General features: G+C 32.1%; 1 pseudogene; it reads left to right on the forward strand.

Annotated features, from left to right (window-relative positions):
• Window positions 3,102-16,307, forward strand: part of LOC109339368 — a 20,780-nt pseudogene continuing 7,574 nt past the window's right edge.

Below are 16,307 nucleotides of genomic sequence, written 5' to 3' on the forward strand. Positions count from 1 at the left end.
CTATTTTGAAAGTTGTAGATATAAAAATATTTGTAACTTATTCTCGTAGAAATAAATTGAAGTTATAAGAGTTAAGTAAATGCAAGTCAACATGCATTAAAACTATAACATAAAACAATTGAATAATAATATTAAAATTATAATGTTTTATATGTAATTTTGAAACTATCAACTAAAATGTGTTCATATAGATAAGAAAAAGGTTATGATATAGAAACTATACATATTTAATTACTTATTTACGCATTAGTCATATTTTACCTTTATGTAATAATAATAATATGGATATGGGTATAAATGGATATGTGTATAAATTTATTTATGTTGAATTAAAAAACAGGTTCATCATGTGTGAAAAAAGCTAATAATTATAACAGTTTTTATAGAAAAATCCTAATTATTAGTAACATGATTAAAATATAAATGGTTCTCCAATTGAAAGGAAAATATATCCATAAGTAGTAATGGTAAAACGGGTTGTTCCTTTACCATGATCGTTTAGTATTTTTGGACAAATTCATATGTTTTTCTCATTTTAAAACAGGTTACTCAATCACCCACAAACTTTATAAACAATAAAAAGATTTTTTTATAAAACTAAATGAAAAGAAATTAAATAAAAAATTTAAAGAGAGAAAAATAAAAATATTGTATAAAATTTAACAAATCATATAACATAATAAATCATTTAAGTTAAGAGTATAATATATGTATTGACAATATAAATATTTATACACATTTATTATATCATCTATTATTTATTTAAATTACTTTATTTAAAGAATTAATAATAATTAAATATGAATGACAGATGATGCAATGAGAATGTATAGTCTTATTATAACATTTTTTCTAAGTTAGATCACATTCCATCATATTATTTTATCATTTTAATGGGAAATAGTGCATCTGTGTATTAAGCAATAGGGGGGGCTAAGCATTATAGGAATTATGAGAAATTTCAATTATTCCATGTCTTGGAACTTGGAGTACTCTCAAGGCTGATGGATATGGTTAAATATAGGTTAATTTAATTTCATAGTGCATTTTGATTGAAATATTATAGTCTTGCTATACTTTGATTGAAATATTACAGTTTTGGTGTACCTTTTAAATTGACTGAAATATTACAGTTTTGGTGTACTTTTCAAAATTGACAACGCGAGTGACATTTTATATTAAACTCGGCAATATAATTACCTAGTTTCATCTTTTTTTCCAATCTATATTAATTTAATGTAACTCGGCTATGGTAGTGTAGATTTTCATTGAATTTTTTTTTTACCCCAAAGTCTGCATTAAGATTGTAGAGTTTGAATTTTTTTTCTTCCTTTCAATCAAAACCGGCAACACCAATGAAAATATGAAAGCTTCATGACTTCTTTAATACATTTATATTATCCAGCTTTGATTCGGAATAATTTAGCTACATATGAATTGTTTTAGAGTGTGATATAAAGATTTATATCCAGTACATTATTCACCATTTATTTATATTACTTTATTTAAGAGTCAATAATAATTGTAAATGAATAGTAGATGTTGTAACCAGTGATGGGTCTAGGACCCAGAGGTAGAGTGTGCAACATATTTAAAAGTTTAAATAAGAGTTTAAAATTTATGCACTAAATGTGCAATGTTTTTTACACTGTCAGCAAATCATTCACCATTGATTTGTATTACTTTTGTTTGACAGTCAATGATGATTAATAAATCAATGATGAATGATTTGCTGACAATATAAAAATACTTATACTGTCAGTATACACATATTAAATCCTTAAAATAATGTATAACATCGATTATAAAAAGAAAATATTAATGTCAAAATTACAAAATTTAAATATATTAATTAAATAAATAACATTTTTCACTAAATATATTTAATCAAATAAATTACATTTCTCGTTTTGTAATCAATTCTTTGTCAATATTATTGAACACTTCTTGTTGAATATAAGCAATTAGACAATTATTCATTTATGCATATTCTATTCAATTACGCAACCTCTTTTTTCACATTTTTCATAGTTGAAAAAACTTTTTCTAAAATTTTATTACTAAATTCATAAGAATATAAACTAATGCGTTAAAATGTATATCCAATTTCAACTAACTTTTCTTAAAGATTATTCATTCCTTTTAAAGAACCACATTCAACAATATTATGCATGTTAATAATATAAATCTCAAGTTGATTATCAAACACCACTAAATAAGTTGAACAAAAATCATGTGTATAAAAGTTTGCAAATTTAATGACAAAACTAGAGAAAAACTCATATAGACTCAAATAAGATATACAAAAAAAGCAATTAGGTATTTGTATCAGAGAGATGATCATGGAGTTTTTAAAGTTGCATATGCATAATATAATAAAATAATTAAACATAATGATGATTATTTGTTTTTCACATGACATGTTATGTCATTTACAAAAAAAAATTTGGTCTTGCACAGTTATAAACAAGGGTGTAATATTTATATATATATATATGTTAGTGTAAAGATTTATATATAGTCATTATGTCACCCAACACTAACTTAAATTACTTTTGTGAATAGTCGATGATTAAATAAAGATGAAAGATGATATAGTGACATTGTGTAGAACATATATTTTTTACACTATCGATACACATATTTTTTCTATATAAATAATATACATATTTTTTTTAAATCAGGGTGCGCATTTGCACACCCTAGAATCAATATAGCACCGTCTCTGGTTGTAACAATATAAAAACTTTTATATTGTCGATGCATACATCTTTTCCTCATTTATGCCGAATGAGGCTTGTTGCTTCATGTAACCTACCTAGGATTTATGTTATATTAAAATTGTTGTCTTCATTATATTTAAAGAGGATAAAATAAATGCAAAACGACATCGTATAAATTTTATATATTATCAACACATTATCCATCATTTATATTTTATCATTATTAACTATTCTCTTTACAAAAAAAAAAAAGTATAAATAATGAATAATTTACTAATTATGTGTAAATCATTAGTTGTGATTGCATATATATTAAACCTTTAACTACTTCTGAGTATTGGTAATTGGCACTGATAAATTTTTGTGGCATTTTGAGAAATGGACTCAGGAGGAAAAGATTGTGCTTTTATTGGCAGCATAACATCAGTAAGAAAATGTAAACAGAGATGAACCAACTTTTTTCAATGACCAGGACCTATTTAAGTCTGTGATTGATTTAACTGCATCAACTCACCTTGATCTCCAGGAGAAGGTAACACATAGTTCTACTATGATCAATCTGTTTGCTTATAAAATTTGATCTAATGAGTTTTTTTAGGTGTATCAAAACATTGGTTATATCCTAAGTAGCTCATTTCATAAACAGAACAAAACATAACATAATAGTAATTATATATGATTTGTAGTTAGGAATGGCAACGGGGCGGGTTGGGGTCGGGTTTGGACATACCCAAACCCAAACCCGAACCCAAACTCAACGGGGTTGAAAATAAAAATACCATCCCCGAACCCGTCGGGTTTCGGGTAACCCGAACCCGGAAAAAACCCGAAAATGATAAAGTGTTAAGGAAAATATGATATTATTTTCATGTAATTTTACTGTAACATTTCTATTTTCTCTTATATTATTTCATTTCTTTTATGTTTGAAGATCCAATAGTATATAAAGTAACATTAGAGATTAAAAACAATTGGCAAATGATAGAAATTTCAATTTTAAATTGAATTACCTTACTTCGAGGCGGGTTGGGGTTAGGGTCTTTGCTATACCAAACCCGAACCCGAAATTTAAACCCGGGTAAAACCCGAACCCGACCCCAATTACATCGGGTTTTCCCCGTTAAATTCGGGTTCGATTTGGGCGGGTACCCACGGGTTCGGTTTTTATTGCCATCCCTATTTGTAGTCGGTGTATCATTCCACATTCATTTATAAAAATATCTTATATTGTCAATGTATATATATATATATATGTATTTTTTTTTGTTATAGCACAACATAAGATTAAATAGTGAAAGGAGAACCATATGGGACATAACATCTTGTTCCAAATGCTACCTGGATGCGCCAAGATTGTATTCCATCATATGACAATAAAGTATATTTTCATACCATTAGTCTCGTTAAATCCACTCCGTCCTTAAATTAGTTATTTTACATATGTCTTATTTTTTATTTTTTTATATTATATTTTTTATTTCATGACAATAAAGTATCTTTTCATACCATTAGTCACGTAGAATTGAATTTAAGTAGATAAGTTAACTGAGGTAAGAAGATGCTTTATTCTTATCATCTTTTGCTTTAATTTTTATGAATGTTGAACTGGTGGAAGTTTTTCATAACACGTATATTTGATTCAGGTAACATTGTTTTTTTTAATTTTTCAGTATTTATGCAACGATTGTTCTGTTTTGTTTGATATATCTGTTAGGTTTTGTTTATTAATAGATATGTTGATCTGCTTCTGTATACTTGTTTACACTTTTTATTTATTTCAATTTGTATATAGATTTTGTCATGATATCTTTATATCTTCAGATTAATTTAATCCAGAGTAAATACCATTCAACCTTACCGATTTGTTCGCTCAAGAATTGAAAAACCAAAAAAATAGTCACAAAATTTTAAATGTAGATCAAATTAGTCCTACTAGGCGTTGTAAAACAGTCTAAAAACGACTACTTTCACCTAAGTTTGAAATTTTGGGAACCATTTTGAGTTTTTTGATTTCTGAGAGATGAATCTGGTAAGGTCGAAAAAGATGAGGGAGTAAATGGTATTAACTCTTTAATCTATCGATGTGAACATTATATTCCTGCAAAGGATATCTGTACTGAAAACAAACTTTTCTAATGTGGTCAGTTGCAAAATAAGATTTAAAATCTGGTATGTTAATGTTATCTGAGGAATGAATTGCCTTTAAATGTTTTGATTCTGATTTGAATTATCTAGTAGCTGTCAATTTCGTTTGATTATCGCTATGTTTTTCAACAATCTGAGATGGTGACAAAGGCATATCGATGAGGGTTCATGACAGTGGGATAATTATTTTAATTTCTTAACCCCTAGTTGTACGTGAATGGATGGTTATGTGTAGGCTCAGGTAGGATTGTTTTGTGGACAAGAGATTGAGAATATTTCAAGCTGTACTCCATCAAGGAGTTCCTCTGAAGATACCACTAGTTCTCTAGTTTTATCGGGCATTGTTCGATTTGGTTCCCCCCTTGGCGAGGAGATGACAAAGATGGGCATTACGTGTTTCGGGAGGGAGAAACTTTATCGTCTCGCTGTAAATATACCTTACCATCATTCCTTTTTTTTTACTTTACCTCGAAAGGGAGGTCCTCCTTATGATGCTACGGACGGCTGTCCGAAGTGCAAGGGGTAAACTCGGACGAGGATAGGATTGTGCGCGCCGGGCCCTCCCTTCGGGTAAGAACTTTAGGTTCATAATTGTCATGGTCAAAACATATATATAATCTGACACTGTTTTCTTACAACACTCAGCATTTAGATTCATATGCATCCTCACTCAGCTTTTTATTATATGTGGACTAAGGACCATCTAAAGTAAAACCTGTTTTTCAGTAGTAGGAAACATTTGAGAAATAATCATTTTATGTGTATGTAGGTGTAAAAACATTGAGAACTTCATGTTCAAATATCCACAGGCTTCCGTATTTCACCCTTGTTCTTTATCATGATTGCAGATAAGATCAATTGCAAAATAGGAGAAGGAACTTTTGGGCAGGTTTTGGAATGTTGGGACAGACAAAGGAAGGAAATGGTTGCCATAAAAATTGTCCGTGCGTTAAAGAAGTATCGAGAAGCAGCCATGATTGAAATTGAGATACTGCAACAGCCTGGGAAACATGATAAAGGTGGCAATCGGTAAGTAATTTTAGCTTCATTTTGGCATGTGTTTAACATCTTTGATTCCATTGCATTGGTTAAATGGGCTATTCCTTGCAGTTATGTGCAATTCCGGGACTGGTTAGACTATCGTAATCATATCTGTATTGTAAGTATTTGATTAATTTGTGATGGATTGATTTCCCCAATATACAAATAATTAGAGGGTTGAGATATCAGTGAATTCAAATGGTTTAACAGGTGTTTGAGAATCTTGGACCAAGCTTATATGATTCTCTTCAGGAAAACAATTGTCGATCATTTCCCATTGATCTTGTCCGTAAGATTGGCAGACAACTTTTGGAATGTATAGCATGTGTGTAGTATCTACTTAAACCACTTTCCTATGTTCCTTTTGAGCCATTTTTTCATCTTTCACTTTGTATTGCATGCTTATCAGATTTGATCATCATAAGCTGGTAATCATTGTAGATTGGACATATCATGTCCTTACAAGGTGTAGTTGTAGTATATCTTCGGATTGTATAGTTTTTGCCATTGTTGGTTCGCTTGCTAATTGTGTTTTATGCTTCTATAAAATTCCAGTCATGCATGATTTGTCCATGATCCATACTGATCTCAAACCCGAAAACATACTTCCACTATCACTAGAGTATGTCGAAGTTCCTGATTGCAAGGTCATGTCCTTATATGATGTTATTGATCTTTTGCACTTTTTGTCGCAACTTTTTTTGTGATAGTTATAATTATTTCATAATGGTATGAATATATATTCAATTACTGATTCATGTTATTTTTGTTTAACAGAGTCCATCCAGATCACCAAGTACCGATTTTAAAACGTTGCCCAAATCAAGTGCCATGAAGGTTATTGATTTTGGCAGCACCACGCACAAGAAAGAAGATCTGAATTACATAGTATCAACTCATCATTATAGGGCACCTGAAGTTATCCTAGGTCCTGTGGAGTGAATTGCCTGCCTTTTTGTTAATTGTGTATTTGCATGATGATAAATTACACATTCCTGATTGTTTCAGCTAAATGGTTGATTCTGGCAATGGTTTTGTAGGACATGGCTGGAGTTATCCATGCAATATATGGAGTGTGGGATGCATATTGATTGAATTATGCAAGGTGAGTTTGGTTTGTCCCGTTGAAAACTTAATGTTCAAAGCACATTAGTGTAGCTTCTCCCTCAACTTTTGAGCATCTGTTGCAGGGTAAAGCATTGTTTCAGACTCGTAAGAATTTAGAGCACCTTGCTATGATGGAGAGGGTTCTTGGTACATTGCCAGAGCACATGTTGAAGAAACTTGAGTAAGTGATTTACCATAGGAACATGCTTTCAATTGTTCAAGCTTCGAAGACAACGAATGTGTTTTATCGCTCTTATGTTCGGCGGACATGCTGAGAAGTATGTTAGAAATGGTAGATTAGTCTGGCCAGAGGGTGCATCATCAAAGGAGAGTATTAACGCTGTGATGAAGCGTCCTACACTGCAGGTTTCATTAGTTATTCACTTTTTTTCATTAAATGAAGTTTAGAATCTTGAATGGTTTATGTTGTTGACTTCACTCATAACAGTTTTTCTTTTGAAACAATTGCAGAACCTCATTATGCAGCATGTTGATCATTCAACTAGTGATGTTATACATCTCTTGCAGGGGTTACTTAGGTTTGACCCATCTGAAAGACTCACTGCTAAAGAAGCTCTTAGACATTCTTTCTTTAGAGAGTAGACATTACTCTTAGTCAACCACCATTTACAATTTTTTAACAAAGGTATTACTTACCAATAAGAATAATAAGAGAAGCAATCTCATTCAATGGTGCATTAATCTTATTTGTTAGTTTATTGATTCATATAAGTAGTTGAAGAAATTAATGATCACATATAGAGGAATGATATATTAGGAAAAATACAATGAATATCTTGTAAATCAACACAATTATTACATTTCCAGGGGATATGTTCGTTTTAAATATAGGAAACTGAATGTCTAAATATCAATGAAGTAGCATATCATAGTGTTATTTCTTAAGATGCCAACAAAACTTGTTTTTCAACAATTTATAAAACACTGTTGGGTTACATACATGGTTCATTATACTTGCCACACCTATTTATTACTAATTAATAAGCATGATTTGAAATATGATGGGATACACTTATATTTCATGAGACACTACCAAGTTACTCGTGCATCGTATATTCGTATTGACAACCTACATTTGCTGTTAGACTTCTGTAAATGTCTTTTCATAAAATAAAAAAAATACTCCATACTCATTCACTCGTGATATATGATGACTTCTATGCGATTTATTAGCTTTCTAAAAAAAATCATTCTAATTAAAATATTATTTAATGGAGGAAAATGAGAGAACTAATAAGCATGGTCTATATAGTAATATCATTTTAAATCCATTTAAATTGGCATTTTGGCATCATAATTATTGTAGAATCTTTTACAGTAATTAGTCTTGGACAATTTCTTAGAAAACATGCATGTATAGCTCAAATGAAAATGAATTACATCTAAAATGAAAGTGCTATGTAAAATAGAGCAAAAAGCAAGATGAATTGACAATTATATTATTCTATTTATACTTGTAATATTATTTTTATTCCTAAAACTAAATGTAAAAAATAGTACTCGACCTTTTTATTAATGGAGACAATCCCTATTCATCTAAAATTGGGTTATGTCACTTAAAAAGTTAAACAAATGTCATGTGGTAAAAATGTTATAGCACTCAATTTCAACTAATTTATGTTATTGACCTTTTTAAATAAAAAATAAGCAGTATCCTTCTTATGAGAATTAGTAGGAAGATATATCATTTTTCAATCTCATATATAAAAATGAATGAAAGGGTTATAATATATTGTTTTTATTTTTATTTTAATGGTGTACTCCCCTCTCACTATACATGAGATGATCATGTACCCACAATAGAGTACAAAAAAAAAAACAGATAATCATGCATATTGTGTTGACAAATGAAAGCATTGTTGAATTTATCAACCGTGATGCCGTGGGAGCTACTAGACAATTGTTTGCATTGATTGCGCTACAAAGATCTGTTGTCCCAAACTCTATTTTAAAGTCTGTTTCAGACCAATTTTATTATGTCACGTCAATTAAAAAAATTAAATATTCATAATTTTATTAATTTTGCTTCATTGTGATTGGTCATGGACATAATTGGGGACATAGTTAAGGACATAATTGGGGACATAGTTGAGAACATAGATCCGCATCCGGAACATTGTTACTCCAGCTGTGCCCGTTCACTTTGAATTCATTATTATTAAGGGTTTCTACGTCTGCAAAAATATTCGGGTTCCTCAAATTCCTTTACCGCAAATAGTAAGTTAATAATTAAATTTGAACTTTTTTTCTGTTGTGTAAATATCAATAATTATAAAGACACATCCATATCAAAGTATAACTTTTTTTTTTGGTATATGAAGGATAAATTGTCAATTAGGAGCATTCTATTTATAACAATACAATATTCATCTAAGTTAGGATGAATATGAGCATATCTATGGTTAGGTATGACATAAAATATCATATTTTGTTCATCTTAAACATGGGTTCAATTGGTTGAATCTTTGGGCTGGTAGAATCTTCATTCTTCACAGACCCCCTCAAACTAGGCGCATGAATATCGATGATGCTGAGTTTGGTAAGATTCTTGAGGAATGGAGATGGAGATAATGATTGAGTAAAGATGTCAGCCAATTGAAGAGAAGTATGGATGGGAAGAAGATGTATCGTGTTATTAAGAACTCTTTCTCTAACAACATGGCAATCCACATCAATGTGCTTTGTTCTTTCATGGAAAATAGGATTTGCAGCTATGTGTAAGGCTGGGTTACTGTCACAAAAGATGCTAACAGGTCTGGAATGAGCTATGCCAAGATCTCTAAAGAGGAATAATAACCATTGAGCTTCACAAGCAGCCATGGCAAGTGCTATGTATTCAGCTTCTGAGGAAGATCTTGAAACAGTGTTATGTTTCTTGCTCTTCCAAGAAACCAAAGCATTGCCCAAAAAGAAGCACCAACCAGTAATTGATCTCCTTGTGTCAATGCATTTGGCCCAATCTGAATCAGAGTAACATTGTATGGTTGCTGTGTTATTTGAAGAGAAGAAAATGCCTTGTCCTGGTGTGCTCTTTAGATATCTAAGCACTCTAGTAGCAGCTTTGTAATGAAGATTAGTAGGTGAATCAAGAAATTGACTTAATGAACTAACAACAAAAGATATATCAGGTCTAGTGTGAGTCAAGTATAGTAATTTCCCTAATAATCTTCTATAACTAGTTATATCTTTGAGTGGTGTACCTGATATGGAATGAAGATTGGAGTTGTATTCCATAGGTGTACTTGCAGGTTTGGAACCTAGTAGACCAGTTTGTTCTAATAAGTCTAGAGTATACTTTCTTTGATAGAGGGCAATACCTTGGTTAGATCTAGCAACTTCCATGCCAAGGAAAAACTTCAAACTGCCAAGATCCTTAATGTTGAAAGTGTTGTGTAAGATGGATTTGGTTTCAATTATTTCTTGCAAGTTGTTTCCTGTTACAATTAAATCATCAACATAAACTAAAATTGCAGTAAAATTATCTTTGATGCCTTTGGTAAAGAGAGAGTGGTCAGAGAAAGATTTCACATAACCAAGTTTTAGGAGAGTAGTGGTGAGCTTCTCATGCCATTGTCTGCTGGCTTGCTTCAAGCCATAAATAGATTTCTGCAGTTTGCATACCAGGCTTGGATCAGGGACAATGAGACCTGGTGGAGTCTTCATGTACACAATCTCTTTTAAGTCACCATGTAAGAAAGTTGTATTGATGTCAAGCTGATGCAAATGTCACTTATGTATAGCTGCCAAACAAAGGAGCACCCTAATTGTTGCCATTTTGACTACTGGACTAAGGGTGTCCTTGTAGTCAATTCCCTCAGTTTGATTGAATCCCTTTGCCACAAGCCTAGCCTTGAATCTCTCTATAGATCCATCAGCATGATGTTTGATCTTGAAAACCCATTTGCACCTTATTGCCCGTTTGTCATTAGGCAGATGAGACAAGGTCCAAGTGTTGTTCTTATTTAAAGCTTCAAGTTCACTGTGAATGGGTTCTCTCCAAGCAGGGTGTTTAATGGCGTCAGTGAAAGAGGTGGGTGTTTGGTCAGTGGATATGGATAGAGAGAATTTCTTATGACTTATAGACATGTTGTGGTAGCTAAGATTTTTATCTATAGGATGCCTACTATTTGTCTTGATAGGATTAGACTTGCTTAATAAGCTACAATGATAGTCTTTCAAATAGCTAGGAGGTCCTCTAATTCTATGAGGTTTTGTAGGTTGTTGAGAGTCTTCACTGATATGTTGATCTGAAGATGTAACAGGTTGGAGAGTGTTAGGATATTGATCATTAGGTTGATTAGGAGGATCTAATTGTATCTCAGCTTGAGGTAAGGGCACTATGATGTCTTGGTTCTGTTGTGGGTAAGTGGTGCCATGAGTTGGTGTAGGGTCATTGTGTGGTGCATAACTTGATGCAGGGCTAGAAAAAATATCTATCTGGTGCCTAGACTCATTATCACTATTGTTTTGGTCTTTAAAAGGGTAAATATGTTCATAAAAGACAGTATTTCTACTTATGAAGATTTCGTTGGTGTTGATGTCAAGTAGAATGAATCCTTTGGTCCCTTGCTTGAATCCTAAGAAGGCACATTTTCTGGATCTTGAGTCAAACTTCTTCTTGTGGTTAACCAAGGTGGAAGCAAAACAAAGACTACCAAAAATCTTCAAGTTAGAAATATCACGTAAAACACTATGCAATATTTCATAAGGGCACTTATTGTTAAGATAGAGACTTGACTGTCTATTTATGAGATGCACAACGTATGCAATAGCAAAATTCCAAAAACATATAGGAAAATTAGATTGGAAAACTAAAGATCTAGCAACACGAAGAATATGTTGATGTTTTCTCTCAACAATACCATTTTGTTGAGGTGTTTCAACACATGTTGTTTGGTGTTCAATACCCTTTTCAAGATAAAATTATTTTAATATGAATTCTTGTCCATTATCAGTCCTAACAACCTTAATTTTTAATCCAAACTGAGTTTCAGCATAAGATACAAACCCTTTAACTAACAAAATTGTTTCACTTTTCTGTTTCATAAAAAAAATCCAAGTGAATCTTGATTTATCATCTACTATGGTTAAAAAATATTTGTTACCAAAGGTGGATGGTGTAGAGATTGATCCCCAAATATCTATGTGAACAAGATCAAAACACTTATCAGAACTAGTTATGCTAGAATTGTAAGGCAATCTCTTTTGTTTAGCTAAACGGCAAACTTCACAGGGATCATTAGTCTTATTACACTTGATAATAGGAAAAACAGATTGTATAAGTTGCATTTTTCTATGAGATAGATGACCTAATCTACTATGCCACAAATTTCCATCATTGTAAGAAGTAAAAAGGTTCACATTGTGAGCTTTAGCAATGTGTTTGCTGAAAACAGTAAGAACATATAATCCTTTCCTTAGCTCAGCTGCACCAATCATCTTCAAGGAGTGTTGGTCCTGAATTTCACAATGATTGTTTGAAAAAATCAAGGTGCAGCCTAAAGACTTGACAAGTCTAGAAACATATATTAAATTAAAGTTGAAACTAGGAACATATAAGACATCTGAAATGTACAAAATGTCTGAGAAAATTATGGTCCCTGAGTAATTAGCTGCTACTTTGTTACCATTAGGTAAAGATATAGTAAGAGGATTGATCCTCTTGAAATCGTGAAAGGCAGCAAGGGTGCAACAGACATGATCTGTTGCACCTGTGTCTAGAATCCATGTGATGGATTTGTGCATATTGTCAAGATTGATATTACCTGAGGAGCCTGCTATTGAATTTGAAGTCATACTGACTTGATTAGTTGTATGGATGGTTTGATTCATTGACTCTTGAATCATTGCCTTGAGAGCATTATGCTGAGCAGGTGTGAAAGCAGATCCAATGTCTGCTGCATCATTTCCAAATTCTTGTTTTAAATCTCATCTTCTTGTTCATTGATTTTTTATCTGTTCCAATGTAGCTATTGATATTAGTAGTAGTGTTGGAGAAGCTAGGAGGAAATCCATGCTTCTTGTAGCAAATATCCTCTGTGTGACCTATCTTTTGACAGAAAGTGCATATCTTCTGTCCTCTTCCTCTTGAATTGCTTGCCATTCTTCCTTGAGTGCTAGATCTTCCACCTATTGAACCTCTAAGGCCTCTACCTCTGCCTCTTTGTCTTGTGTCATAACTGTTGATACTAGACAGAGTTTGAGATGTTGAAAGATTTTCAAGTGCCATTTGTCTTTCTTGTTGGATGAGGATGGAGAACACATTATTAATTAGTGGCAAGGGCTGCATCAACATTATCTGTGACCTTACGACTGAAAATTGATCATTGAGTCCTGCTAAGAAGCATATGATGTACTCATTTTCCCTATACTTCTTCATGACATGAACTAATCTGCAATGACACTTTATTTCACACTCACACATAGGAGTTGGTGTGTAGTCATCAAACTGTTGCCATAGTCCCTTCATCTGTGTAAAAAACTTATCAACTGAGGAGCTTCCTTGCTTGATTGAATGCATTTGCCCAATGATATGAGAAATCTTAAAGATATCTCCTTGATAATATCTCTCTTTAAGATCTTTCCATATCTCTGCTGCTGAGTCCATCCAAAGGATGGTTTGTACTATGGAGGGTTGCATGGATTGAGTGAGCCAAGAAACAACAAGATTGTTGCATCTGCTCCAAACCGGCTGCATCAAATCAGTTGGGGGTGGTCTAGGCAGAGATCCATTTATGAAGCACAACTTGTTCTTGGTGTCAAGAGCAATTGTCATTGCCCTTGACCATTGGTGATAATTCTCACCATTTAGCAGGCTAGAGACCAATATTGCTCCTGGATTTTCACTTGATGAGAGATAGTAGGGACTTGAAGGATCAAGAATTGGATTGATAATCTGGTTGGCCATCTAAGTAATGAGAGTAGAGGGAAGAATGTTGGCGATGTAGTAGGAGGAAAGCATATGCAGTTAGTGAGGGAAATGTAGTCGAGTTACGCAGCAGAGACACCCTCAAAAGGGTGCTCTGATACCATGTGAAAAATCTTTCCCCATTGTATAGCAAAGAAGAAGAAGGAAGAAGAGGAAACAGTGAACCAAAATGGAAAAGAAAATCAAGAGAAGAAAAGAAACTTTGAACTTTATTGAATGATGCCTTGATTATTGATTAGTTAGTTATACAAACTTAAGCTTACTCTATATTTATACAAGAAAAAGCTATCAACAGAAAAAAAAAAACATACTTACTTAAAAGTTCCCTAAATCAATCATTTTCAATCCACTCTTCAATTGGTTGAATTTTTGGGCTCTTTGGGATGATAGAATCTTCATTCTTCACATATATAATAAATAAAAGTTTATTTGTTTTCGCTCTTCATTTTCATTTTATTTATTTATCGATGCCTTTGTGTTTTACAATCTAACAACATACATGTATTTTACCACTGTGCTGTGATGTGCTGTGCTGAGTGTAAGATATCTAGATTCGTTAATCAAGTGGTTTTGGATTTACTTCATAAATTGATGATAGGTATGTGTAATATATTTAAGTATATATGGATATCACGAGAGATAGTCTTTTTTATCTATCAAATGATAGGATATTCTAAGATTAAAAAATATAACCGGTTTTGTCAACTTTTACTAAGAAAATGTTGATTTGTCTTTCGTATTTATATATGATTAATTCGTGAAAGTGAACACTATTTTTTTTTAAATAATACTGTAATCTTTAAAGTATATAAAGGGGAAAATCTGTATCTACCGAAAAAAATAAGGTATATAAAAGGAACTCAGTTAAAATGATTTTTTTGGTCGGTCAAATTAGTTTCTAAATTTGTTATACATTAACAAGCCAACTCGTATTTCACTTAGAAAATGGAGATTGTTCTATAACCATAATAAACAACAATAATTGCATTATATTCCAAGAAGTTGATTAGACGTGACATCCTAATTTGTAAACATGTCTATTTGAATAAAAAAAATCTAGATTGTTTATGATGTTAGAGAAAATGAGAAACAGATTGATGTGCAAGAAGAAGAATGATATGTTTGGAGAGAAGAGAAGAAAGTAATGAGTAAGAAACTTGCATTTGATGCTTAGAAAGAGAATTTAGTATTACAAGAGAAGTTATGCTATTTATAGAATGTGGTTAACAACCACAAAAACTAACTTTCTACTTATATAGTAAGAATCAACAAATCCTAACACCCCTTAATTTATATCTATTACAAGCATTAAAGCATTCAACATTCAACAATTTTCTTAACTCTCTAAACCTTTCTGTTCTCAATGATTTAGTCATGATATCTGTGATTTGCACTTTGTTAGATATTTTTGTAACGGCAAGTGTACCGTATCACACAAGTAATAAAGTCCGGTAAGGTACCAGATTATCGTCCTCAGGGAGCGGGGTGGATTTATACTATTTCCTACAAGAATCAATTGAGCATTTATATACAAATTTTGGTTGATAAATTTGCATTGGTTTTAAATAATAATAACTTGACTACACAATTTTTTACAATAAAAATAATATAGTCGGGATCGAAACTTCATCATTCTTTCCCTTTATACATCCATAGATTCAATTCTTAACAACCTGTGAAGTTACTGAATTTTGCCATACATTTTTCATAAATCAATTACATCAGTTCCCTGAATGTAATGTTCTTAAATTATCACCCAACTTCCAATTCCTTAGATAATTGGATGACTAACTAAAATTAAACTCAGATGTAAAGCAGTTCCTACATCATTGTCCATCCCTGGATCAATTATGTAGGAAGAAAGACAATTCAGATCCAGTGTCAAGTTTAACTTCCCAGTTAAACTTGAACCTTAAATCATGAATTCAGTATTTAATTGAAATCATGCAATAAAGATGGAACAACTTTCCAAAATCAAATAACATTAATACAGAATTGAATCCAGGAGTACAAAAGTTTAAGAAGATTACATTTCGATTCCCAACTATGAAGAACTAGCCACTCATTCTCGCCATTATAATGCCTAAATCATGAACTAATACGAAAAATGAGTAATAGAATCGTTTCCACGATTTCTATCTTTTCTCCTCTGTATTTTTTCGTCCAGATCTCTTTTTTCCAATGACTGACTGCCTTTTTCCATTCTGAAACTGCTACTTCTATCTCCAACTTCCAGACTCTCGCCCAAGCTAGATATTCTCGCTTGGGCGAGGATCCAAGAGATTCCCAGGCTTGAGCACCTCGCTTGGGCGAGGTGTTCTTCGCTTGAGCGACGAACAACA

The sequence above is a fragment of the Lupinus angustifolius genome, chromosome LG01 (genome assembly GCF_001865875.1).
Source record: "Lupinus angustifolius cultivar Tanjil chromosome LG01, LupAngTanjil_v1.0, whole genome shotgun sequence".
NCBI lineage: Eukaryota > Viridiplantae > Streptophyta > Magnoliopsida > Fabales > Fabaceae > Lupinus > Lupinus angustifolius.